Source organism: Plecotus auritus (assembly GCF_963455305.1).
Source record: "Plecotus auritus genome assembly, chromosome: 6".
Classification (NCBI taxonomy): Eukaryota; Metazoa; Chordata; class Mammalia; order Chiroptera; family Vespertilionidae; genus Plecotus; species Plecotus auritus.
The window spans coordinates 38,583,910-38,611,265 of NC_137773.1; the positions used below are offsets into that span (position 1 = coordinate 38,583,910).

At 40.9% G+C, this 27,356-nt stretch overlaps 1 protein-coding gene and 1 pseudogene across 2 annotated transcripts in view; both read right to left on the bottom strand.

Moving 5' to 3' along the window:
- CHSY3 (chondroitin sulfate synthase 3) overlaps positions 1 to 27,356 on the bottom strand; it is a 248,417-nt gene that overhangs the window by 94,586 nt on the left and 126,475 nt on the right. The window lies entirely within an intron of this gene.
- Positions 8,100 to 8,447, bottom strand: LOC308250700 (small nuclear ribonucleoprotein G-like; annotated as a pseudogene). The gene has a single exon. The product of its transcript is annotated as a small nuclear ribonucleoprotein G-like (transcript).

The window sequence follows — 27,356 nt, forward strand, 5'->3', positions numbered from 1 at the left end:
GGAAGCAAAGCATGTGTGAGAGAAGGTGGCATATGAGAAGTCTCTATGACTTCCTGTCAATTTTTAAAAATTAATTCATTTTTATTGAGATATAATTGACATACAACATTATGTTAATTCCATGTGCACAACATGATTCAATATATTTATATGCAAAATGATCACCTCAATAATTCTAGTCAGAATCCATCACTGCATATAGTTACACATTTTTTCTTATGATCAGACTTTCAAAAATTTTATTAGCAACTTTCAAATACACTATCAGTATTAACTATAGTCACCATTCTGTACATTACATCTTTAGGACCTATTTATAAGTAGAAATGTGTATCTTTTTTTGTTTTGTTTTAATTTTTTTCTTTGAATTTTGCTGTGGTCCTAAAACTGCTCTTAAAAAATAAGTCTTTAAAAAAATGTTCTCCAGCCTCTTAGGAGAGCTCCTGAACCCAAGCATGTGCGAGTAACTATATACACCCGTTTCTGCAACTGGAAAACTAGTGTTTGTTATGTGTTTGTTGAAGACTTTTTATAAGCACAGCCAAGAACATGTAAACATGCCTCCTCACCCCTGCTCCACCCCTACTCAACCACACTCTTTGGGCATAAACACAATATACTCAGTAGGGAAAGAGTCACTTTAAAATCAGGAGACAGCAAATTTGGTCTGATTTTTTGATGAGGGTTTAGCACTAATGAGATTTATTCGGATAAACTATTATAACAATAGAAGAGAAGAGACTCCTTCCACAGCATTCAGTACCAAATATAAAGCATCACGAGAAAATGCCCTATTAAATCAAACACAGGATCTGAAACAAACTCTATTGGGATTGGGATTTCTTATTTCAGAATAAAATACACTAGTAACTGTCTTATAGATTTCTTATCTATTCATCTACTGATGGGCACTTGGACTATTTCCAAATCTTAACTATTATAAATAATGCTACTATGAAGACAGGGTGCATACACAAGGGAATACTATACAGCTGTAAAAAAGAGGGATCTCTTACCCTTTGGGACGGCATGGATGAACCTAGAGACTATTATGCCAAGTGAAATAAACCAATCTGAGAAAGACAAATATCACATGATCTCACTTATTTCTGGAATCTAATGAACAAAATGAATTGTCCAACAAAATAAGAATGGAGGCATGGAACAGACAGGCATGCCTCGATGTGGGGATGGGTGGATGAAAATAGATAAACTGAAGAACTTATATACTTATATGCATAGTCCATGGACACAGGCAATAGGGTAGTGAATACCTGGGGGGATGGGTAGGCATAGCCCTGGGAGGAGGGAAGTAAAGGGGGGGGGGGGGAGGGAAGACATCTGTAATACTATCAACAATAAATATATATGTTAAAAAAATATATATATATATATATTAGTAACTACTTCTCAAATTTGTCACATCCAGAATCCCTTGTATTAATTTTTTACAGAGAATTCATGTTTTTTAAAAAGTAATGAATCATACTGGAATTATCAACAACTTGTTATTTGTTAAAATCAAAGGTCTTTTTCATATAACACATAACCCAGAATTCAGCAGTGTACTCTAAATATCATGTCTGCTGGGCTTTGGAAATAGTGACCGTCATCATCACAATTCCATAAACCTCTCGTGGAGATGACCAATGCTAACACTTGGATTTGCATTAGTTTTAACTCAGGTGAGAAATATCATAATGCATACACCAGACTGTGGGTTATTCTTGGAAAAAGATTATGTTCAATGCAGAATATCTTTAGAATTTACTTTTTATTAAAGTCACATAAGCAAAGAGAATTTCTAGTTTTAGCAATACCTTAAAGATGCTTTCCTTAATGCCTCTGTTGGATCTTTGTGTCAAATATTTTAAAGGGGAGGAAAAGAATATAGGCTGGGTGCAAGATGCTGTTTTGAGATGTTATACAATATTTTGAATTTAATCCCCGCACTATGCCATTGGGTATATAATCTTCAATTAGAAACAGGGGCTTGGAGAATTTTAAAGACTGACCAAGATCACACAGTAAGTGAGGTATCTCAGAGCACTCAGCTCTTTTCTCCTGCATGCTGCCCATAATTTTTAGGTATTAATGGAATGAGACTATACAGATGGTCTTTTTAAAGAGAAGCCAATCTGTTCAGCTCAGCACACATTGATTTCTGGTCTTGATTATATTCCAAAGATTACATTAAATAATGACTAAAATTTTGTTTACATTCCCAGATTTTATCTAGTACTTTAAGAACAGGGCCAACACATTATAAACAAAATACTAGACTCATTTGAAAGTGGCCTGTTTGCAGAAATAAACTGTGAGAAGAAACAGATTCTTAGTGGGCTTCAATTGGCAACTAACAGAAATCAACCCAGTTATAAAACAGTCCTCAATCAATATGGACAGAGTGCCTACTGTGCTGGGGATGGGCAGACTAGGTATTACAAAAATCACAGACCCGTGACCACAGAGAGGGATGGGCACACAGTGCAATGGGACTGTGCAATGGAGGAATGACCTCGTCAGAGAGTAGACAGGCTTCCTTGGTAACTGTTTGGAGATAAAAAGAAAGGATACATTTTAAAATCTTAAAAATTTAAAATTGGGAGTTCAACTCATACAAACACTCCATTTTATAGATGAATAACCTGAGGGCCAATCTACTCATTTTGGCCACGGAGTCATTAAATACATTGAATTCTTTAGGCTTGAGGTGCCAGCCTCATACAGAAAGATAGATCAATGATAGATAAATAGATAGATAGATAGATAGATAGATAGATAGATAGATGTGTATGTATATATGTATTTGTTAGTATATATTCATAGTAAATACGTTTAAGTGCATGTGTATGTATATAATGTTCAGGTGCATTTCTTTCTTTTAAATCCTCATCTGAGGATATGTGTTGATTGAATTTTTTAGAGAGAGGAATGGAGAGAGAAAAACTTGGATGTGAGAGAAACATCAATCGGTTGCCTCCTATACTACTATGTGCCCCAATGGGGGATCCAACCTGCAACCTAGTCATGTGCCCTGACTGGGAATCAAACCCACAACCTTTTGGCGTATGGGACAATGCTCTAACTAACTGAGCCGCCCAGCCAGGGCCAGGTGTATTTCTTAAGGGCTGACAATATTTCCCTGAGTATGGCCAACCAGGAGCCTGCCAGAAAACAAACAACAGAAAAATGTAATGGCTCCAGAAGGCCATCTAGATCCTAAGAAAGAAGCCAGAGAGAGAGCAGTGTTAGTGTTCTAATTCTTGTACTGATGTTGTGCCCACAGACTTCTTTGCTTCTGATATGTATTTTAAAAGCACAGAAGCATCATCATTTGAAACTTATGCTGAGTATTTCCAATGAATATCTGGTTTCTTTATAACATCTCTGTGCAACAAGCATGATTTTTCTTCTATGTTTACAGAAGAAAGAACAAAACAACAACAAAAAACCCCATAAAGGTAGCTAGTAAATGGCAGATTCGGTATTTTGAACCCAAGTCTGTAAAATGTTTATCTGCATCCTTGAACTGTCTTCTGCCTCTCTTCAAAACAATTTTCAATGGATCCTGGTGAGAACCTCATTCTACATATGAGAACAATCATTGACATCACAAATGCAAGTAGCAAAAATACTGCTTTTAAGCCTAATGATACAACATTGTTCTCTACATACAGCCTGCAATACATCCCAATGTCAAAAATCAACACTACACAGCCAGGATAAAGTTTTCCTTGTAAGATGTGATCTCAAGTCTTTTTTAGAAAGGAATATTCACTTATTTAAATACATCTATAGGTGCATAAAATCTATTTGAAAGGAAACATTCTTCTTAGAAGAGATGATAGCAATACAGGTCAGAACTAAAAGCCTAAGGAAAGCAGCTGGGGACTCAGCTTTGAGCTCTGTCCCCTTTACAATCTACACTCAGGCTGGGAAACTGTTAGAATGAATGCTGCCCAGGGTCTCAGAAGCAGAAATAAGAAAAAAGCAGAGATGAATGGTGTTTTGCTTGCAATGCAACAGCCCTGGTTGTGCAGCCGGTACTTTCGTTTGATGTTTGCTGGAATCTTTCACAATGTAATCTCATCAATCCTCAGAATTACCTTTGGAGGAAAAGGAATCTCAGTATTTAACATCCTGCTTTGATGACTAGAGCATCTTGGACAAGGGAGCGCAGAGGGTCAGGTGATTAGAGGGAGGCTGAGCTTGAGAGACAGCGTGGGGTCAGGCACCAGCTGATCCCTCTGATCCTCTACCGCTTTGCACAGCGTCCCCACAAGCACAGCTATTTTCTAGGCAGCTGCCTGTCTTCTTACCTCTCTTCTGGATGCCATTGGGGCATCAGCAAAGGTTCAAGCACTGAGCAAAATACTCAGGGCTGCTTTGATGAAGCCAACAGGAATTTACTTTGGGGTTTTGTGTTTTATGTGTGTGTGTCCTACTTTTATTTTTCAACCACAGTTTATATTCACTATCATTCCACACCAGCTTCAGATATACACTAAAGTGGCCAGAAAACCATGCACTCTGCAGAGTGGTCCCCCCATGGCTCTGAGCCCCATTCCCCATGATCTCAACATCACTGATTGTATTCTCCATGCTGCAATCTGCATCTCTGGGCTATCCTGCAACTACCAATTTGCACTGTTTAATCCCTTCATCTTTTGTTACCCAGCCCCCCAAACCTCCTCCCAGGCAAAGTTGTCTGGGTGGCCCCCCAATGTGGCGTATTTGGAATTTGGAGTCAGACAGCCCAATTTAAAATCCTATTGCAATTACTTATAAGCTTGGATGAGTTATCTAAGTTTTCACATACACACACACACATGTATGTATGCACACATATACATATATATTTCAAAACTTCTAATAGATTAATTAAAAAGCTGGACACAATAATTAATCATCATGTATTTAGGGTTATAGGATCTTTAATGGGTAACATGGGTACTTCTGAATTATCCCTGTTGATATTCAGATTTCTTGGATAATCTCAAATTTCCATTTATCAGGATAAAACACCTGCTTGTATATAAAATATAATGTGCATTAAGAATTTTCCAGTTCCTTTTCTTGCCTACTTCTCTCAACTAAACATACTGTCTTGAATGGTGGAGAATATTAATTGTTTCATAAATCCTTTGCATATGGCATACACAGATGTTGTTGGATCAACACCTTCACAAAGGCAATGTCCCATATTTATTCTACTTAGCCTCATTTAAAATTTCTGTCTTGGCCATACTCTAGCCATATTATGGTATCTAGCTACTGCAAGTTGTAAGGAGGGGGAATTGCCAGTATATTTTCCTACTGTATATGTGGTTGAAATGAAAACAAATTCCTGAATCACTGGAAATGTAGGTATGGAATTTGAAAAATTCTGTGAAGCAGTCCATAATTCTCTTCCAGCTGTGTGGGTGCTATTTATGTGTCTCTTCCATCTATTTTGTCACTATTTTTCCTAGTCTAACATTTTTAACTCAAAGGAATGACCATCAACTCCCCCACCCCAAATGTTAAATTCAAATCCCAGCAGGAATAATGGAGCATCCTTAGAAAGAAGACCTGATTATTTTTATTTGAGAGTAAATTTCAAGTAACACTCTACATGTATGTGTATCTAAACATATATTTTTCTTTAGAGAATTTTTAAAGTATGTATGTAGGAATACTCTAAAATTAATATCAAGGAAATGTTAAATCATTTAAGTCTGAAATTATCTATGGTTAAGCATTCATTCATTCATTCATTCATACACAAATATTTATTACTCTCTTACTCTATATGACTCAGGATACCAAAATGAAAAGAAACAGTCCTTTTCCAGTAGGGCATTTTAAGGTAGTTAAGAAATAAAGAATGTTCTCAAGTAATTATAATGTGGTGTAGTATGAGATGGAGCCACAAAAGAAGTAGAAATTGAGGTCCACGGGATTTTGAAAAAAGAGACTCACTTTAGCAGGGAGGACGGGATGTCCTGAAGCCCGATGCCAAGGTCCATGGTGAAATGGAGGACAGGCAAGGTTCATGGACAAGATTGCACCTGAGCCAGCTGTTTACAGCATCAGGAAATAACTTAAATAACTGTAAAGGAAGGGCATTCGGGGGGGGGGGGGGGAGGGGGGCCGGAACAGATATGCAAGGGTTCAGAAGAGCTATGGCATAGGGTCCATTCACAAAGTGGGAAGTAGTTCAAAGTGAGGCCTGAACCAGGAAGGCAATAGGTAGACAAAATGTAGTTTCCTATAAGACATAGATTCGGCCCTAGTTGGTTTTGCTCAGTGGGTAGAGCGTCAGCCTGTGGACTGAAGGGTCCCAGCTTTGATTCTGGTCACATTCCCAGGTTGTGGCCTCAATCCCCAGTAGGGGGCGTGCAGGAGGCAGCCAATCAATGAGTCTCTCTCATCATTGATGTTTCTCTCTGTCCCTCTTCCTTCCTCTCTGAAATCAATAAAAAATATATATATATTTTTAAAAAGACATCGATTCAGAGTCTGGCCATGGAGAATGGGGAAGAATTAAAGATTAGGAAGACTTTAAGCCTCCATAGCTGAGATGAGGGTGATACCCTTACAAGAAGTAGGAAAATCAGGTTAAATAAAAATAGTATTTTAGGAAACCATGATAAATTCAGGTTGTATATCCTTAAATGTGAGGTACTGAGATAGCAACATAACTCTCACAAGTAATATGAATAAATTATTTTGGCCCATATGGAAAGGACCTCAGGTGGCACAGGTCTTATTCAATCTCATGCCACTGACATGGCCCTGCCCTCCTCAGAGATGGCACCGTAAGCACTGTCTCATTTCCCAAGGCACTGCTGTCTTCTTTGCATTTTGTATTTCATACACATCTTCCACTGATTTACCTTGACCCTACTAGATGCTAAGCAATGTGAAGTCAAGATATATACCTGTTTTGTCATTATATTCTTCATGGTGCTTAGCAAAATGTCTTCTGCATATAATAGCCACTTGAAAAATAAAAGTTTGAATGAGTAGGGAAAGGAAACGAGTCCACCTGGAGAATCTAAAAAAGATCAGGAGGAAAAGAACAAAGAGGAACTCTGCTGTATTCCAAAAGGAATGTTTTTCTATTGACTGAAGACTATTGTGTTAGCTAAAGTAATTAAAGTATATGATATGTAAATACAACCAATCTCTTTAAATCTCATACAGCTTTATTGTGTTCTGACTATATTTCAATTAGTTTTAAGGTATTCTGAACACCAGAATGTTAAAAAAGCAAAGTGTCTTATTTTAACTTCAGGTCCAAGATTACAAAAAAAGGAAGTGTTTAAATTTTTCCTGTAAAGCAAGGAAAGAATAATGAGTTCACTGGGCCTGAAACATTTTATGCACATTTAAGGTCTGTATACCAAAATATCCTTTTTCTGTTGTTGGAAAAAATGACAGTAGTTTTAAAGCAAATGGTACAGCACCTCACTGTATGTGAGACTTTATAGTCTCAAAGTCCTTTTAGTCCATTTCATCCTGACAACATTCCAGTAAGATAGGAAATTCTGATTTTATTTACAAATGATGATGAAAGCAGCTCAGGGTAACTTGTCTGAAGGCATGTGGTTATTAAGCCAAAATGCTTGATAAGTGCTCCCCATCTTCTGACTTTTTCTACTTAATTATTATTATTACTAGAGGCCCATTGCACGAAGATTCGTGCGTTAGGCCTTCCTTCCCCTGGCTGCCAGCACCGGTTTTCCTCTGGCACCCAGGACCCAGGCCTTCGCTCTGGCCACTGCCTTCAGTCTTAACTCCGGCCGGAGCCTTCAGTCTTCGCTCCAGCTAGAGCACCGCTCCTATACCTCCCTCTGCTCTCCGCCCTCCCCCTCATAGCAGGCGTCCCGCCCCGCCTGGCGGCTCCGCGCCTGCATGCATGCTGCGCAGAGGCCTGGAGCGGCTGGGGGTGGGGTGGGGGGAGCTTCTGCCATCTTTGCATACTCATTCCTGATTGGCTGGTGGGTGTCACAAAGTGATGGTCAATTTGCATGTTTCTCTTTTATTAGTGTAGATTTTGTTTTTTTGATCAATATAAAAGTTTATTTAACAAAAGTTTAATGTGGAAATGGACAGGACTCTATTTTTATATTGTAGCAAAACAGGTGCTGTGGAGAGGGGACGTGTGGAAGCAGTTGATTTCTCTGGTAACTACAGCCATTCTTTATACTCGTTCCAAGGCTTCTAACATGATGATACTATTTCCTCGTATTACCACCATTCCAATACTGTTCTGTTGCACATTCATCTATCACAAGATTCATAAAGGGGTCAAATCCCCGTAATATTCCTTGGACGTGTCTGCCACCATTTAATTTCAATGATAACTTCTTGTCCATAAATTTTTTTAACTTGGGAGGGTGAGCTTTGCTCATGGTGTCCAAGTGAGCTCAAAGATACTTCCAAACGGAATTCGTGGCCTCTCTCTAGTGTAGATTATTGTTACATTTTGTTCAACGCCAACTGGTCACTCTCAGACACTCATCTTTCCTCTTTATCTATATATATAAAGGCTAAGCGACCATTATGGCAGGACGACCGGTCACTATGATGCACACTGACCACCAGAGGGCAGATGCTCAACACAGGAGCTGCCCCCTGGTGGTCAGTGTGCTCCCACAGGGGGAGCACCGCTCAGCCAGAAGCCGGGCTCACAGCTGGTGAGTGCCGCTGCCATGGTGGGAGCCTCTCCAGACTCCGCAGCAGCACTACCGAGTGGCAGCAGCAGGCATAGCTCTCCAGGATGAGCGTCATGGCGCCCAGCCCCGATTCGGGCTCCTCCCTGGCCGCCTGCTGCCTGGCTCACTGCTATATCCCCTGAGGGGTCCCGGACTGCCAGAGGGACGTCCGACTGCCAGTTTAGGCCCAATCCTGGTGCCGTTCTCTGTAGAAGGCAGTCAGTCTGAACAACTCAGTGACTCAGGGAGGGCAGGGAACTCTGGGTGAGCCTGCCTCCACACTTGACTCACCCACTCAGTGGTGTTCACAGGACAGACTGTGGTGGCCCAGCCTGTGCATGTGCAGCAGCTGCTGAAGCTCAAGCAGCAGCAGAAGACCATACAGACATAAGCTTGCAGGCAGACATCCCCTGAGGGGTCCCGGACTATGAAAGGGTGCAGGTCAGGCTGAGGGACACCCCCCTCCAGTGCAAAAATTTCCTGCACCAGGCTCTAGTTTAGTATAAAAGCAAAGCTTCCACCTGGCAGGTGTGGCTCAGTGGTTGAGTGTTGACCTATGAACCAGGAGGTTCGATTCCCGGTCAGGGCACATGCCTGGGTTGTGGGCTTGATCCTCAGTGTGGGGCATGCAGGAGGCAGCCAATCATTGATTCTCTCTCATCATTGATGTTTCATCTCTCTCTCTCTCCCCTCTCCCTTTTTCTCTGAAATCAATATAAATATATTAAAAAAAAAAAAAAAGCAAAGCTTCCAATTGCACTCGATAACTGTTGGATCCTAAGTGTAGAAGCAAGATTTATGTGTGGCAGTACTGAACATTTATGCCACTAGTAGGTTAATGTAAAAATCTTATAGTTATTAATAAATTATTTCTTCTCCCAAGACCACTTACTAGAGCAAACTGTTTCCTATTTTCAGAGCCAATAAATAGGAGTATTCCAAATATTTTCCACACATATATAATTTGATCTTTATATATACTTTTGGAGGAATTATATGGCAATTCCATATTCTATCAATATTTTACTTTCATCAGTTCCAAGATTTGAAGACAATTAATTTGTTTATATCCAAATCTATTCTCTTATTTCCCTGTGTTGTTAGTTTTATTCTACAATGTTGCTGTGTCTTTTAGAAATGTGTACCATATCTCTTCTTAGGCAATGTACTGTAAAAGAGTTGACAGCTGAATTCCAGCTGAAAGAGAATTGTTAGATTATCTAATGTGGTTTCATTTTACGAGAATAGAAAAGGAAACAAAAAGTCAAGTGAACTAAAGTCTGACCCCCATTTGGAGAATATTGGTCTTTATCCAGAAGTTTTGTAAATGTAGGTTTGTCACTTCAAATCTCCATTATCTCATTTCTCCTATCTATGAAAGTTATTATGAGAATAAGGTAAAAAATAAATGTGATTATGCTTTGAAAACTTTGTGCAATATACTCTCCAACATGAAAATTTGGAAAATACCATTATACTCATTTCAATTTTGCCAATGATGATATTTTTCTACTCAGCTGTATGAACTTTGTTCTGTACTATGAGGTGAAATAAAACTGCTTAGTTTTCTCACACAGACATGGTGGGTTTTTCCTCATTTATTAATAACTAGAGGCCCGGTGCCTGAAATTCATGCACGGGGGAGGGGGTGTCCCTCAGTCCAGCCTGCACCCTCTCCAATCTGGGACCCCTCAAGGGATGTGCGACTGCCCGTTTAGACCTGATCCCGGTGGGATCAGGTCTAAACGGGCAGTCGGACATCCCTCTCACAATCCAGGACTCTTGGCTCCCAACTGCTCGCCTGCCTGCCTTCCTGATTGCCCCTAACCGCTTCTGCATGCCAGCCTGATCACCCCCTAACCACTCCCCTGCCAGCCTGATGGATGCCTAACTGCTCCCCTGCCAGCCTGTTTGCCCCTAACTGCCCTCCCCTGCAGGCTTGATCGTCCCCAACTGCCCTCCCTTGCAGGCCTGGTCCCTCCCAACTGCCCTCCCTTGCTGGCCATCTTGTGGTGGCCATCTTGTGTCCACATGGGGGCAGGATCTTTGACCACATGGGGGCAGACATCTTGTGTGTTGGAGTGATGGTCAATCTGCATATTACTCTTTTATTAGATAGGATAGAGGCCTGGTGCATGGGTGGGGGCCAGCTGGTTTGCCCTGAAGGGTGTCCTGGATCAGGGTGGGGGGTCCCTTGGGGCATGAGGCGGCCTGGGCGAGGGGCCTGTGGTGGTTTGCAGGCCGGCCACGCCCCTTGGCAACCCAAGCGGAGTCCCTGGTATCTGGGGTTTATTTATCTTCTACAATTGAAACTTTGTAGCCTGGAGCAGAGCCAAGTCTTCTGCTTGCTCCGTGGCAGCAGCCATTTCTCTTGGGATTTATGTATCTTCTATAATTGAAACTTTGTAGCCTTAAGCGGAGGCCTGGGCCAGCAAGGGCAGGCGGAAAGCTTGGCTTCCTCCATTGCCAGGGGCAACTCTAGCCTCCTGCTCTTTCCAGCTCCGTGGCTGCCGCCATTTCTGTTTGGATTTATGTATCTTCTATCATTGAAACTTTGTAGCCTTGAGTGGAGGCCTAGGCCGGCAAGGGCAGGTGGAAAGCTTGGCTTCCTCCATTGCCGGGGAAACCCAAGCCTCTCTCTTGCTCTCTGTGGCTGTAGCCATCTTGGTTGGGTTTATTTGCATATTTGTTCCTGATTGGCTGGTGGGTGTGGCTTGTGGGCATGGCTTGTGGGGTGTAGCGGAGTGATGGTTAATTTGCATATTACTCTTTTATTAGATAGGATGTCCAAACTGTTCAAAGGATGGGCTCAAATCTCCTGAAAATATGCAATTGTCGTGTTTAAAATTTAATTTTGAATGGAAACCTTCTTTCATTTCTAGGCAAACATCTAAATTTAAGACTAGGCCATACCAAAAAACTAGCTACTATTTCACTGTACTTTTGGTATACAGTTATAAAAATGTGTCTTTACTGTTTTCCAATTAGTTAAAAAAAACAGATGTGCTTATGAGGCTCTCTAAATAGTGCTATTAACAAGAGAACATTATACTGATTTATTGTCAATGTCAATTTATTATCATACTAGAGGCCCGGTGCACGAAATTCGTGCATTCGAGGGAGGGGAGAGGTCCCTCAGCCTGGCCTGTGCCCTCCTGCAGTCTAGGAGCTGTCAGTTGGACATCCTTAGCGCTGCTACGGAGGTGGGAGAGTCTCCTGCCACCACTGCTGTGCTCACCAGCCATGAGCCCGGCTTCTGGCTGAGAGGCGCTCCTCCTGTGGGAGCGCACTGACCACCAGGGGACAGCTCCTGCATTGAGCGTCTGCCCCCTGGTGGTCAGTGTGCAACATAGTGAACGGTTGTTTTGCTGTCGGTCGATTTGCATATTAGCCTTTTATTATATAGGATTGGATTTCACTAATTTTTTAAAAGTTGATATCATCTTTAAAAAGATATAGTTAAAAGGCATTGACATAGGAACCATGCATGAAACTTCCAAACCCTATCCCCTGGAAATAAAAAAAAAAATAAAAAACTGACTTCCAATCTTTACCAAAAGCAGTCAAAATCTGACTGTTCTTACTGTGTTTATTCCTGGCCAGTTTTATTTTGCTGCTAAAGACAGTTGGATTTATCTTACTTTTACTAGCACTTCAACAGTATTGAAGATCTGTATATTTTACCAAAGTATTAAAAGTTGAATTTATTTTTGTAAAACTATAATAAGTAAGTCAAGAATACAGCCTTTAGCCAAATAAATGAATACTGACTGAAAAATTATTTTCCAGTTTCAACTTTCAATAAAATCAATTGTATTTAATCACTTCAAAACAGCACTGACTTCTATAATTAATTGCGTGTTTGTACCTAAAAGCTGTTTTTATTTCATGATTTTAACCAGAAAAATAAATGGGAATGCACTGTGATGAACCAGGAAAAGTAAATTTGGAGTGTTCATTCATCCAAGTCTTTGCTTTTCAATCATGTGTCCTAATATTGGCTCATTTTTGGCTAAACATCCAATTTTCTAGTCTTTACTAGCAAGTAGCTTAATAACACAATCAATATCTAATCAATTCTAGGAACAGCTCAAATTACTTAATTAGTTAAATAGCTACAATTTCTTGGAGTGCATAACAATGAGTGCATACCAATAATCCAAATGAAATCAAAATATTTTTTTCTTGAGAAAAATATATCTTATCTTTATTATATATGTATATATGTTTTTCATGAAGAGAAACATTTGCCTAGACAATACTCCCATAGGTTAATATTGAATGGAAAGATGTTTCTGAAGTTCTAAAGAATGTACTGTGCTTGTAAGATAGCCCATAAACTATAAAATCCAATTTTTCATTATATCTACTATTAGTGCATTTTTCTTAGACATGTGATCTCATTGTTTCTAATTCTATAACCATAAAATAGATAATATACACAGAAATATATGTGCATATATACACATATAAGTGTCATAAAAATGTTAATGCTTCTACAAAAATTTAAAATAAATTGACGAACAAAATAGATCCAGAAACATACATAGAACAGACTATAGAACTTCAGAGGGAAGCTGGGGGAGGGTGTGTGGGTGGGAAGAGATAAAAGAACTTGTATGCATATATGCATAACCCCTGGACACAGACAACAGGGTGCTGACGGCCTGAAGGTGGGGTTCCAGCGCAGGCCAGAAGGTTTCAATGGGGGAAAAGGGAGGACATATATGATACTTTCAACAATAAAGATTTAATTTAAAAAATTAAGATAAATGCCAAATGCCAAATGCAAATACTATAGTAGTAATGGTAATAATGTGACCTCTTATTGAAATATCAAAAATTTCAAAGGTAATTCATTATGTTTTAGTTACAGTGGAATTATCAACCAACATCTTATTTAGAAAAAAAATTGGTGATTAGAAAGGGAAACATAAATGTAAGTAGTAGAAATTTTTGTTTTCCAAATTATGAGATTCCTACCTACTAGCAATCTCTGGAGCAGAGTATAGAATATGTTACGTATCCTGGAACTTTAATCCAATAATAATAAAACAAAGAAGAAGTCAAGTGGTATATAATGAATCATGCAAATACAGCCTAAAATTACACAAAAGTTAAATATCCAAGTCAGCAAAACTGCATATGAATATACTTGCCTAAGAGGCCTTGGCACACCAAAGACAAGGAAAAAGTTCTCTGAGAAAACTGTTTATGTAAGCTCTTTTTGTTTAATATATTTAATGAAATGGAGATGTATATTTTGTTCCTGACCATTCTTTTAGTTGTAAATGAATATTAAAAATAACTTCCTCCTACACAGTCTCAGATCTTCAAATACATTTATGTCCCACATCTGGAAAGATGATATGCAGGTGTGTGCCCGTGTGTACATGTGTTCATGCACAGTCTCTTTGATGACAAGCCTGCACTTGGACATTTCTGTCTCTTTGATAACATTGTCTATTTAATGAGCTAATTAGTACTCAGGTTCTAAGCTCTGCTAAATTAATTTAAAAGTGATTAAAACCTGGATAGCCTAAAAGGGAATAAATGAATTTTCTATGACAACATGCTTACAAATAGAATAAAATATGTGCACATTTATTTACTCATTCAAAAAATAATTATTGAGTTCTAGACTGGTAATAGACTCTGGCACTAGATTCAATGGGTGCTAAAATGGCTAAAACTGAATACTTTTCCTCAACATGTTTGCACTATGGTTGTTACTGAACTAATACAAATCACCTTTTTCTCCACCTGAACTGTGATTTTTCTTTCTGACAGTAGAAAACACAAGCATGAACTAGTTATTCAAATAACCAAAAAACGCCTTGCCAATCTCGTTTCTTTGGCCAGTGTTAATTCCAAACGCTAGATGAACAAAATCAATAAAATGTAGAAGTCATTCATTGTAATATGCAAATATTAGTAAATGTTAACCAAGGTTTACACAATACGTTATCCAAAGCAGAATGAACATATGTTCTCCTTGGTGTGAGTGTGTGCGCGAGTGTGTAAATCCTTTAATTGGGTGGAATTTCTCATTTCCTTTCTAGAGAAGCTGATATGAACAATTATTGCAGATACTCCTAAAGATGGCTGCCCACTCACAGTCACTCTCCTTTCTGTAAAACGGTCTTTGGTGCCTGAGGATATGAGTGCCCCCAGCCCTGCTCCTGACCGGAGCTTACCTACTCAAGGTGAAGACCCCTGATCCAAGCTGGAACACTCAAACTCTCTCCCCTGGGAAGTTCACATTTGGATGGAGAAGCCAGGAACAGGCAGGCATTGGCAGGGAACCACCGCAAAGGGCCAGCCCCGCGTGCTGCCGTGGCTGCCGTGGCGCCCGGATCTACCTGAGCTCTTACCTTCCCGAGCCACGTTGGTCAGCTCTTCCTTCAACCAAGCAAGCCACCCAGGCTTTTCTCAAGAAATCCTCAAACCCAAGAGGGCTGTGTCCATTTATACCACTTGTAAGACAGATAATTGATAAAATATGCAAGTAATGGGATGGAGGGAAATGGAGGAACAAAATAAAATCACTTAGTCTCAGGTCTGGTATTCATTACAGATGATTTTACCAAATGCGAGATGACAATTACCCCTCTAAAGAACCTGGCTGTTCAGAAAATATGAAACATCAACAGGATTAAGAGTACCATTATAAAAAAGAGGCAAGGTACAATGTGTCTTTCTAACTTTATAAAAATAAGTAAATTTCAGTCTACTTAATTTAGAACTGAAGGTTAAAAAACTCACTTTAGTGAATGTTTATCATTTATGAATATCTTTGACTTGAAAGTTTAATCTATGACATAAAATAATCTAACATTGCTATACAGAATCCTTGTATACATTTTACTTAAATACTATTTAAGTATTTAAAAAGAATCATTCTCATTTAAGCCACATTTTGAAGGTTTTGTTTAGTAGCAACAGCCTATAACAGAAAAAAATAAATGGTATAAAAAATCAATGTATACCCAGTTGAAGAAAAAGAATAGTGTGACTGATGGCAGAAGGGGGGTCTGTGAAGAAAGAGGAAAAATATCTCCTAATAAATAAAGTAAAAAGTTCCAGGCTTTTACATTTTTAAATCTCTATGTCTTCTTCCTACCACCATCATTTGTGGGGAAATACAGAATTAGGTTGGCTGAAAGTGATTTGGATCATTTGTCATGCTGTAGTGACTGTGTGTAGAGAAACAAATATGTGTCCAAATAACCTGCAGAAAAATAAGTCTTTGATACTCAGAAGAAAATTTGGAACAAATCACAGAAAAGGATTTTAAGTCCATGATAAGTCCCCCAAATTTAAATAATTAAATATTATTCAGATATATATCAAACTATCTTATTTTTTAAAAGACTGCTCCAAAATAAGTAGCTGCTGTTCTGTTCAATGTTTATGGAAATTAGGATGCTTAAAGAATAGTTGTATTTCTTTATAGGCACCGTTCCTAATCATGCACAGAGACTATTCAAGAATCCACTTCTTTCTCTGGCCAGGTGGCTTAGTTGGCTTGGTGTTGGCCCATACACCAAAAGGTTGCTGGTTCAATTCCAGGTCCGAGCACATGCCACATGCCCTGGTTGCCGGCTCAATCCCCTGTAGGGGGTGTGCTGAAGGCGGCTGATCTATGTTTTGCTCTCACATCAATGTTTCCCTTTCTCTTTCTCTTTCCCTCTCCCTTCCTTCCTCTCTAAAAATCAATAAAAAAATCTTAAACCAAAAAAGAATCAATTTCTTTAACTTGTGTTGGGGACACTACAAACCATTTTCCCACTTTTGTATTTACGATTTCTTGGAGGCTTGTCTGGGAGTTGCACACTACCAGTTTCAGTTCCAGTTTTGCTAATAACTACCTTTATGTATTTGAGCATTTTCATTAACCTGAAATATCTCCATTTCATTTATTTAGTATGTATTTTAATGAATTCCTGCTGGAACCAATAAACTCCATTACATGGAAATGTGTATTTCTATGATATCCTATATAATAAAGATGTAATATGCAAATGGTCATTACGCCGTGAAGCGTAACGACCGAATGAGTAATGACTGGATCATGGATCAGCAAGAGGGTGGGGCAGCGAGCTACAAGCGGTGGCAGAGAGCTACAGGAGAGGGCAGGGCAGCAAGGTATGAGAGGGGGGGGGCAGGGCAGAGGGAACTACAGGAGGGAGGGGCAGCAGGTGGAGAGCTGCAGGAGGGCGGCAGCAAGCTACTGGCGAGCTACTGGTGCACGGATTCGTGCGCAGGGCTACTAGTATCTACATAACAAGATTTCTACCCATTTTCCTGATATAAAACTCTGTGGAGGATATAACATCCCCGAGTGTGTATTAGAAGTGTAGCAAGACAAGAGGGTACAAGGAGAGGTGGGCTGCTTGCTCCTCGGGTCATTTATGGTACTGACATAATAAGCACTCAATAAAACATTTCAAATCAGTAAACAAACCAATGAAATAGTAAATATATAAGACTACTGGAAAAAGCTCTAGCAAGTCATTAAACTAACTTAGGCATAAGCTTCCTTCTTGAACAGCTTGTTCATAAAGAACTACATCTTTGAGGCATAATTCAGGGTGGGCACTCAGGTCAGAACAAGGCAGGAGAGTAAGACCCTAGGAAAACTCCTTGACAAGTGGAATAGGGAAACTGAGACAGATAGCTGAACAAACTAGCTGAGCAATTTACAGCCACGTACAGAAGGTCACCAGGGTGGAAAGCCCCAGGTGCCTAGCAACAGGCAAACCTGGTGCCGGACCTTGCCCCAGGGTAGCCTTTCCTCCTCTGGCAATGGTCAGCGGAAGCTCATCCCAGGCTAAACCTCTGAACCTGTTCTCAAGGCCCCCTTTGCTCTGACTTCCAGAGAGCTGACAGCAGCCCCACGTGGCTCACTTCTTTCCCATAATGTTTCTAGAGGCCACAGCAGCCGCGCCCTGGCTCTCTCCTGTTGCTTCTTTTATCCTAGGCCCTTCCTTATTTTACTGTCCCCAGCTTTAATAAACTCTCCAAGGCACCTGGGCTCATATTGTGAAATCTTTCCTGCATAAGGTCAAGAACCCACACACTACAGGCTGGCCTGAGGCAAACCTGCTCTGGACCTGGTCCCTCCCTGTCCAGTAACATGACCACCTGCTCTGCCAGTCCTAACACCTACCAGTACTAGCTTGGTGACATTAAGAAAGTTACTTCTGGATTCTGTTTTTTTTTATCTGAAAAATGAATTTGGTAATAGTTCTCACCTCATAGTGTTGTTGTGAAAATTCAATGAAATAATACATAGAAGGTGCTTAGCACAGCACCTGGCACAGAGAACGGTCAATAAGTGTTAGTTATTTTTAATACATTCTATCAGCTTACCTAAAGCAAAGGGTCAGATCTTTGACCTAAACCCTGACAGTGGCAGACTACAAATATGTTGACTACAAACATCACATATCAGCATACCTGGTGAATGTTGTTAGAAAATGTTTTCATAGAATCATACTATTCAACACTGTGCTCTTCAGAAGGAAACATTATGGTGTGACCTTGCTTCCTATTATCTGCCCAGACTTTTCTGCTTGGCATCCTTTTTGCCCTGCTTTTTCCCTCCCAAAACTCACCCACAGATGGTAAGTGAATTCCCCAAAGATTTTTATATTAGAAGAGAGAAGAGGAATTTTGTTAAGTAGTCTTTTGTGCTTTAGAGGAGTGTGTCACACTTTTTTTGGCAACTACTAACAACTAGGAAATTGGCACAACTGGAGAGAGCCCATCCTGTGAGCACCTGGACCATAATTTACAGTCGGAGGCATCAATTAAAGCAGCAGAGAGACACTTCAGTAATTATGAAATCTTCTGAAAGTGAAATAGGCAATTAGTGGATTTCCATCGTATTTGTAAATCTTTTTGGGAAACTCAAGTGTATTCAATTCTTCCACTTGCAATTATAGGGCTAATTAACAGAATTGGTGGCGCTCTGTGTATGATAATGACAGTTGTTGGCTGGGAAACCAATTGCAAATGAAATTTAACTCAATATGAAAATAGGGCACATTGAAGAAGGGGTGAGAAGAGGTGCTGGCAATTAAATATTTAACAGTGATACACAATATATGCTTATAGTTTGCCTGGACATTTATGTGCCAAGTATTGTTATTCAATGGGACAGTTATTTATAAACTGACAAGCATTAAAGTTTCACAAACCTAAACTATGGCTCAGTTATATTTTCTAAAAAGTTCTAGATATTTTTGGGAACCAATATAACATTAAGTCATTCAACCATGCTTTATTGTGATAGATGCTTGAAGTCCAAAGATTAATGAAATGTAGTCTATGCCTCTGATATTAAAATTGAGTAAAAAAGAAAAGCCATAGATATGTCAGCATCCATAACCATTCATATTCTCTACCTGAACATTCCTTTCACCTTCTTGCTCTACCGTCCTTGCTCTAACCCTCTCTGCCATGAGGGCTTCACTTTCCCTGGAACCTTCTTGAGAAGTGGCTGTTTTCTCACCTAAAAACTCAGCACCATCAAGTAGAGAAATTCAGCAGATATCTTAACTGCCACTGCATATATTCCCCTTTTCTCCTCCAAAAAACACCCAGTTTTGAATTTCCTATCATCAAATTATACCTACTATCCCTTCCCTTCTTGTCACAGTCAACTATGGCAACCCTGGACCATTGTTCCTCAATTCTTGACAAATTTAGCCCCTGGTTCCTCTAAATGTCTTCACTACTGTCATAATTCTTTATAGTGACAACATCCACAAAAACTAACCTTCCAATATTTTGGCTTCTCAAATCCTTAACCTCTGACCTCTAATAATATAAAAACTCATCACTACTTTACCTCACCCCTTCTCTCATAAGCTATACTCTCTATCTTCCAATAAATGCAACCAATAATCTCAATTTCCATTAACCCATCCTATGACAACTAGCTTCTATTATTCCAACTCACTCTTTCAGTATCACCACAACTATTCAACCCCTCTAGAACCAACAGTTGATTAATCTAATCATTATTTTTACTTATACCCTTACTTGCCTCCTTATTTAGCTTAAAATCCATGGAATTTTATTGTAATCTTTATAATAATATACACCCTCAACTATTGACACTCATCTGCTCACTCATTCAGTTTTTGAAAACATATCTATAAATACATTCAACTCTCTACCTGCATGGTTGAATAAGTTGGGAGAAAAAAAATGCTTTCCATGTCAACCTTATCATCTCAAGTTCTCAGGTCAAAATATGTGGGGTCATCTCTGACTCGTATATTTCTCTCACATCCCCGCATCCACTTCAACAGCAAATCCTGTTGACTCTAAAACATACCTAGCACCTAACTACTTATTACCATGTGTACTGCTGCCAGCCTAATCCAAGCCATCATGTGTCCTCCATGGATGAAAGGATTTCTGCTTCCTGCATTGTTCCACTCTGGTATTGTCAACACACCATCCTCTATACTCTCCGTCTTGCTCACTGCCTACCAACCATACTAAACTTCTTGTTATCCTTAGAGTTATCCAGGCACAAGTCAGGACCTTTTTGCACTGACTTTTCCCTCTGTCTGAAATGCCCTTCCCCGAAAGAGCCACATGGTGCACACCCTGAGATTGGATGGTATTTATAGTATCAAAATTAAGAAAATGGGAACCAGCCCAGTGTGGCTCAGTGGGGTGAGTGTCATCCCAGCACCAAGAGGTCACTGGTCCCATTCCCAGTCAGGACACATGCCGGGGTTGTGGGCTCAATCCCCGTGGGAGGTGTGTAAGAGGCAGTGGATTGATGTTTCCCTCTCATTGGTGTTTTTTATCTCTTTCTCCTTCACCATTTCTCTTTCTCTGAAAAAACAATAAAACTGTACTTAAAAAAAAAAAAGAAAAGAAAATGAGAACCAATAAACAGTTTAGAGAAAAGACAGCAAGAACTTTTGGATGGCCAATTTAGCTAGGAGGAATGAAAAGAAAAGCCAAAAGAATCAAATATGGGGAAAGATGTTATAAAAAAAATCAAGAAAGAGAGTATCCTGTCACCCCTGTAATGATTTTTCTAATTAGAAGGCATGCCCTTAAAAATATAGATGGATCAAGCAGAAAATAGTCACATAGCAAAATGACACTTTAAAATAATACATTTGGTTTAAATTAGTGCCACATTTTTTGTTTGTTTGTTTTTGCATGGAAGATAACAGGGTTGAGGGGGAGCTCCAATCTAAAGATTTGACACCTAAGAATGACAATTATTTCATCTAGTTACTCAAAGAATTGGTTTCCTTCCTATCTCCCTCCAATTTATATACTATAAAAAACTTCAACTTTTCTAAATAAACATTTCTACCCCCAAAGACTGTTTAATATAAATATTCCAGATTCAAGCTTTATTTTGCATCTATTTGAGAAGTTGGGAGAGAGAATAAAATTTTATCTCAAAGAGTCATCCAATTAGAAAATATCTGAATGCCCACTGCATGCAAACCATTCTGTTAAGTTTGCGTAGGATATGCCAATTTTATAAATAGCCTCTCCATGCAAACTATATTACAAAAGAGAACTACAGAGACATAGCTAATAAAACATAAAAAATGGTATATTCATAGAGAAGTTTATAGGATACTAAATGATTGTGAAACTTAATGGAAACAGAACTATTTGCCTAGTGCAGTGGTTGGCAAACTCATTAGTCAACAGAGCCAAATATCAACAGTACAACAATTGAAATTTCTTTTGAGAGCCAAATTTTTTAAACTTAAACTTCTTCTAACGCCACTTCTTCAAAATAGACTCGCCCAGGCCGTGGTATTTTGTGGAAGAGCCACACTCAAGGGGTCAAAGAGCCGCATGTGGCTCGCGAGCGCAGTTTGCCGACCACGGGCCTAGTGGAATTAAAGAAGACTTTAGGAAGGGGACTATTTTGCTGTTGTTAGCATTCCTCCTTGTGAGTTTTATTAAACTATAATGTGATTACTTTCGTAAATAATCAATTCCCATCCAAAGTCACTACAACTTGTGTTGTACAATATATATACATAGATATATAGATATATAGATAGATAGATAGATAGATAGATAGATAGATAGATACATATATACATATATACATATACTAGGGGCCCAGTGCATTAATTTGTGCACCTTGAAAGGAACTGTGGGCCATGAGGCTGCAGTAGGAACAGGAGCAGGTCTCGGCCCATCCTCCATGCCCCCACTCGCACCCACTGATGGCATGGAGTGATTGGGGCTGGTGCCAGCAGTGGGTGCAAGCGGCAGCTGCAAGCGGCGGCTGCTGCACCGATTGCCTCTCAGGAGCAGGGGGAGGTGGAGAAGCCTTCAGGGGTGATCAGGGATGGCAGCCGCCTCTCGCTCCTGCTGATGGCGCTGAGTGATCAGGACTGGCGTCGGGCTCCAGCAGCGGGTGTGAGTGGGGCAGGCATTGGTAGTGGGTGTGAGCAGTGGCTCCAGCATTGGAAGCAGGTGCGAGCGGGGCCAGCACTGGCAGCAGGTGTGAGTGCTGGGCGGGACTGTGGCACGCGGGAGCAAAGAATTTTCGGTAACCATCAGAGGCTCGCTCCAATGAGCAACTGGCGCCCTGCCTCGGTCTGGTACCCCTACTCACCTGCTCCACCATCCCACTGTGGCCAACGCCACCATGTCCCGCAAACGCCCCCTGGTGGTCAGTGCACATCATAGCAACTGGTTGTTTGGTTGTTCCAGTTGTCCTGCTGTTTGGTCTATTTGCATATTAGCCTTTTATTATATAGGATATGTTTTGTTTTGTTTGTTAATCCTCACCCAAGGGTATTTCTCCACTGATTTTTAGAGAGAGTGGAAGGGAGGGGGAGAGGCAGAAGGGGAGAAACACTGATGTGAGAGGGAGACATCGGTTGGTTGCCTCCCACCTGAGCCCCAAGTGATGGAGCCTGCAATCATGGCATGTTCCCTCAACCAGAATAGAACCCAGGACCCTTCAGTCCAAGGGCCAACACTCTATCCACTGAGCAAACTGGCTAGGTAACCAAATACATTTTCCTATCTAATAAAAGAGCAATATGCAAATTAACCATCACTCCGCTACACCCACAAGCCATGCCCATTTGCCAATCAGGAGCAAATATGCAAATAAACCAAATCAAGATGGCTGCAGCCACAGAGAGCAGGAGGGAGGCTTGGGTTTCCCTGGCAATGGAGGAAGCCAAGCTTTCTGCCTGCCCTTGTCATCCTAGGCCTCCACTCAAGGCTACAAAGTTTCAATGATAGAAGGTACATAAATCCAAACAGAAATGGCGGCAGCCACGGAGCTGGAAAGAGCAGGAGGCTAGGGTTGCCCCGGGCGATGGAGGAAGCCAAGCTTTCCACACACCCTGGCTGGCCCAGGCCTCTGCTTAAGGCTACAAAGTTTCAATTATAGAAGAAACATAAATCCCAACAGAAATGGCTGCCACCACGGAGCAAGCAGAAGGCTTTGCTCCGCTCCAGGCTACAAAGTTTCAATTGTAAGAGATAAATAAACCCCAGATACCAGGGCCTCCGCTTGGGTCGCAGGGCGGGGGTGGGGAATGGCTGGCCTGCAAACCACCACAGGCCCCTCGCCCAGGCCACCCCACGCCCCAAGGGACCCCCCACCCTGATCCAGGACACCCTTCAGGGTAAACCAGCTGGCCCCCACCCAAGCCCCAGGCCTCTATCCTATCTAATAAAAGAGTAATATGCAGATTGACCATCACTCCAACACACAAGATGGCTGCCCCCATGTGGTCAAAGATCCTGCCCCCATGTGGACACAAGATGGCCACCACAAGATGGCCAGCAGGGGAGGGCAGTTGGGAGGGACCAGGCCTGCAAGGGAGGGCAGTTGGGGGCGATCAAGCCTGCAGGGGAGGGCAGTTAGGGGTGACCAGGCCTGTAGGGGAGGACAGTTAGGGGCAAACAGGCTGGCAGGGGAGCAGTTAGGCATTAATCAGGCTGTCAGGAGAGTGGTTAGGGCGTGATCAGGCTGACAGGCAGAAGCGGTTAGGGGCAATCAGGGGGGCAGGCAGGCGAGCAGTTGGGAGCCAGGAGCCCTGGATTGTGAGAGGGATATCCAACTGCCTGTTTAGGCCGGATCGGGCCTAAACAGGCAGTCAGACATCCCTCAAGGGGTCCCAGATTGGAGAGGGTGCAGGCTGGGCTGAGAGACAACCCCCCCCCCCGGCCCCGTGCACAAATTTCATGCACCGGGCCTCTAGTAAAATAATAAAAATGAAATACAGGCAGGATGAGAAACTGAAGTGTTACCTTGCCAAATTCTAAAGCATTATTATGCAACACATTTCTGATATTATCAGGTCACTGGAAAGGAAACTAGCGCCAGGCCTGGCTGGCAGAAGTCCCGTCTAGGATCAAACAACACCTTCGCTGAAGTAGTCACCATGAGCCTATGACTGACCCTAGTTCTGAACGTGTGCTAATAAGCAGGGTCAGAAGTGGGGGGTGCTTGTGTGCTCACGGGCAGCCTGCATTTTAGGCCTTTTCCTGGTCTGAAGAAGATGACTTTTCCTTTTCTTCATGGAAAAATTAGATTATATACTGAAAATCACCTAAAAATGTCAAATTGCTTATGCAAGTTAAATACAAATCATAAAAAAGAACAAGTAGACTCAGTAGATCTTACCCACGGAGGTGAAGGGTGGAAGGGAATATTAGGGTTGTGGGGAAGCTGTGCCTTGGTTTTTCCTCACATTCTTTTTGCAGCAGCCAAGCCCTACTGTCCCAAACAGCCGAGTTCCATTTTGTTTTGAGACCACTCTCGAAAAACCTGTGGCTCCACAGAGGTATGGAAATAACATGGGACTTGCCGTAAGGGGTCCCGAGTTCAAATTTCATCTCTACTAGGTGTGGACCTTTGGACAAGTCTCTTAGCTCTCATGCTCCTTAGTTCTCTTATTATTCAAAAGGAGGAAGGTTGACCAAGCAGTTTCGGTGGCCCCATCACGTGCTATCATTTTGGGGACAACACAGGAGTATAGCCAGAGCGTTCTGGAATAACACCTAGCATAGCTATGTGTGAAATCGAAAGGAATAGAACTCAATTAATCACCTCTGTATCTTCTATAGGGGTGGGGAACCTTTTTGCTACCAAGGGCCATTTGGATATTTATAACTTCACTCTCGAGCCATACAAAATTATCAACTTAAAACTTAGCCTGCTATATTTGATCAAACATTTAATGAACTCACCTCTAATGCCTTGGCAGGGCCAGACCAAATGATTTCACGGGCCTTATTGGCCTGAGGGTTGGACTCTTTCCACCCCTGCTCTAGAATATGATAAAAGACAGAAAACCATGAATAGGGATATTTAAAAGGAAGTGATGATTATCAGAACCTCCAACAGAAGTAGCAGAAAAAGCGGGTTTGAAGAAGTATGGAGAAGAGAGGGCAAAATTCCTGACTTGTTGTGTTGGTAGTCTCAGGAGACGGGATGTCCAATTTTGGATTTATTTTCCATGGGAGAAGCCAGTATGTGCTTGGGAACAATGAATTAATTAGTGCAACACCACTGAAAGCACATTGGGGAGATCTTAGTATAACATAAAGCAGCATGCACACGGAAACTGTTTAGAATTAGGACAATGAGGGCCTGAACCAATGTGACAAGGGAGGGTACCCTGTGTGAACCAGACATTTCAGTTTACACTACTAAGCTGGGATCTCACCAAACCGCAGACGCCGATGAATAGCTGTGATTAAATAATGACGCTAGGCCATAAATTTAGGAATGTATTAACAAATTGGATCAAATGTCAGACTACTTCTTCTTTCTCTCATCCTTTTATACTGTGGTGAAACAGTAGCGATAGCTGAGATGTCTTACACTTAACCAGCTTTTCTTTTAGGGGCAGCCTTAAGTCCTCTGTGATCTCTACCCGTGTCTCAGAGGCCCCAGAACAAAAAGCTGTCCCAGGGAAGAGCCACATGCAGGTGGACCTCAGTAAGCTCCACACAAGCATCTACCTCATTGTACATGAAGAGCTTTAAAATCCCTGTAATCAGCCTGGCCAGCGTGGCTCAGTGGTTGAGCGTCGACCTATGAACAGGAGGTCACGGTTCAATTCCCGGTCAGGGCACATGCCTGGGTTGTGGGCTCAATCCCCAGTGTGGGGCATGCAGGAGGCAGCCAATCGATGATTCTCTCTCATTATTATTGTTTCTATTTCTCTCTTCCTCTCCCTTCCTCTCTGAAATCAATAAAATATATTAAAAAATAAAACAAAATCCCTGTCATCAGAATTGCCTCCGGAAAGGAACAGAGGAAGGGCCGCTGTCCTCCCTGGCTTGTTTTTTTGTTTGTTTGTTTTTGTTTGTTTGGTTGGTTTTTCCTGTTTGCTTTTATAAGCATGAGACAGAGAGCTGAGAGCTGCTACTAATTCTTCAATGAGTTTTCAAACATTGCTAAGGGAGCACTTTGCAAACCAGTTAGTTCTAAATGTCAAACTTGTTGGCCAGCAACAGTGCCCATCTTCCTTCAAAGTGAATTTATTCTTTCAAAATAACAAACACCAAGTTTACATATTAAAGGCAAACCCGAACAAGCATCACAATAAGCAATGGATTTTTAAATAAATTCAGTTGTTCTGAGGCATTTGCATCTATTGACTCAGTAGTAGCAAAATAATGGACTTCTTCCAGATGAATGAGTTCCAGAAAGCAAGTTCTATTTACAACATAGACAGGAGAACATTGCACACAAAGTAAAGAAAAGAAGAAAAGGAAACTTGCAAGCTGATGTATGCAAAGTAGAAGACACGACCCCTGACTGTTCAAAATAAAAATATTCTTCCCAGGCAGCTAGCTACTCAGAGAGGCACATCCTTAAACTTAACACAAAGGCAGGCGCATCTCAAGAAGGGAAAGAAAACAGTGTTTCGCATGCTCCAGGGGTACTTGGTGACCTTTCCAGCCTTTTTCTGTTCTCACGGTGAATGACTTCGGTTGCATTTAACTTTCTAGACCCTGATAATTATTCGGAAGAATTCTGGGAGCAGCCCTTGCCCTTGGGAACCCTGTCAGATTTAATTCTAGAGAAGATTCAGGCATCGGCAGATTTAAACATCATATATTCACTATGTAAAACATGAAGGCAATCAGTAGCAGACATGACTCTCATCTGTTCCCCAAATAAAGTAAAATTATTAGAACTGTTTTCTAAATTCTTAACATGTGTCATAGAAGTATGTTTGCTCCTGAAACATGCCTAGAGCAAGTCAAGACCATTTCAAAACCGCCTCCTTTATTCCAAACCCAAAACGGATGGCCGATGAAGAATTGGAGCAATAAATAGACCTCACCTCTAGTCATGGCTCAGCTACTGGATAATTGTGTGCAAATTCCTTAACGTCAATTTCTCCATGTAAAATGGACCTTATACCTATGAGATCAGGAAATAATATGTATAAAACACCTGGCATGTTGTTGACAGAGTATGGGTAGCTAAAAATGATTGCTAATATGTTAATAATGAAAATATTTTAAGTGCAAAATGGCCTCCAGCTCAAATGCCAAGACAGTAGTGTTCTGTCTTCGTTAGCACATCTCTGTGTGAATTTGACAAGCCTCCCACAATTCCTCTTTCTTTTTTTATTCTAGAAATTCTAT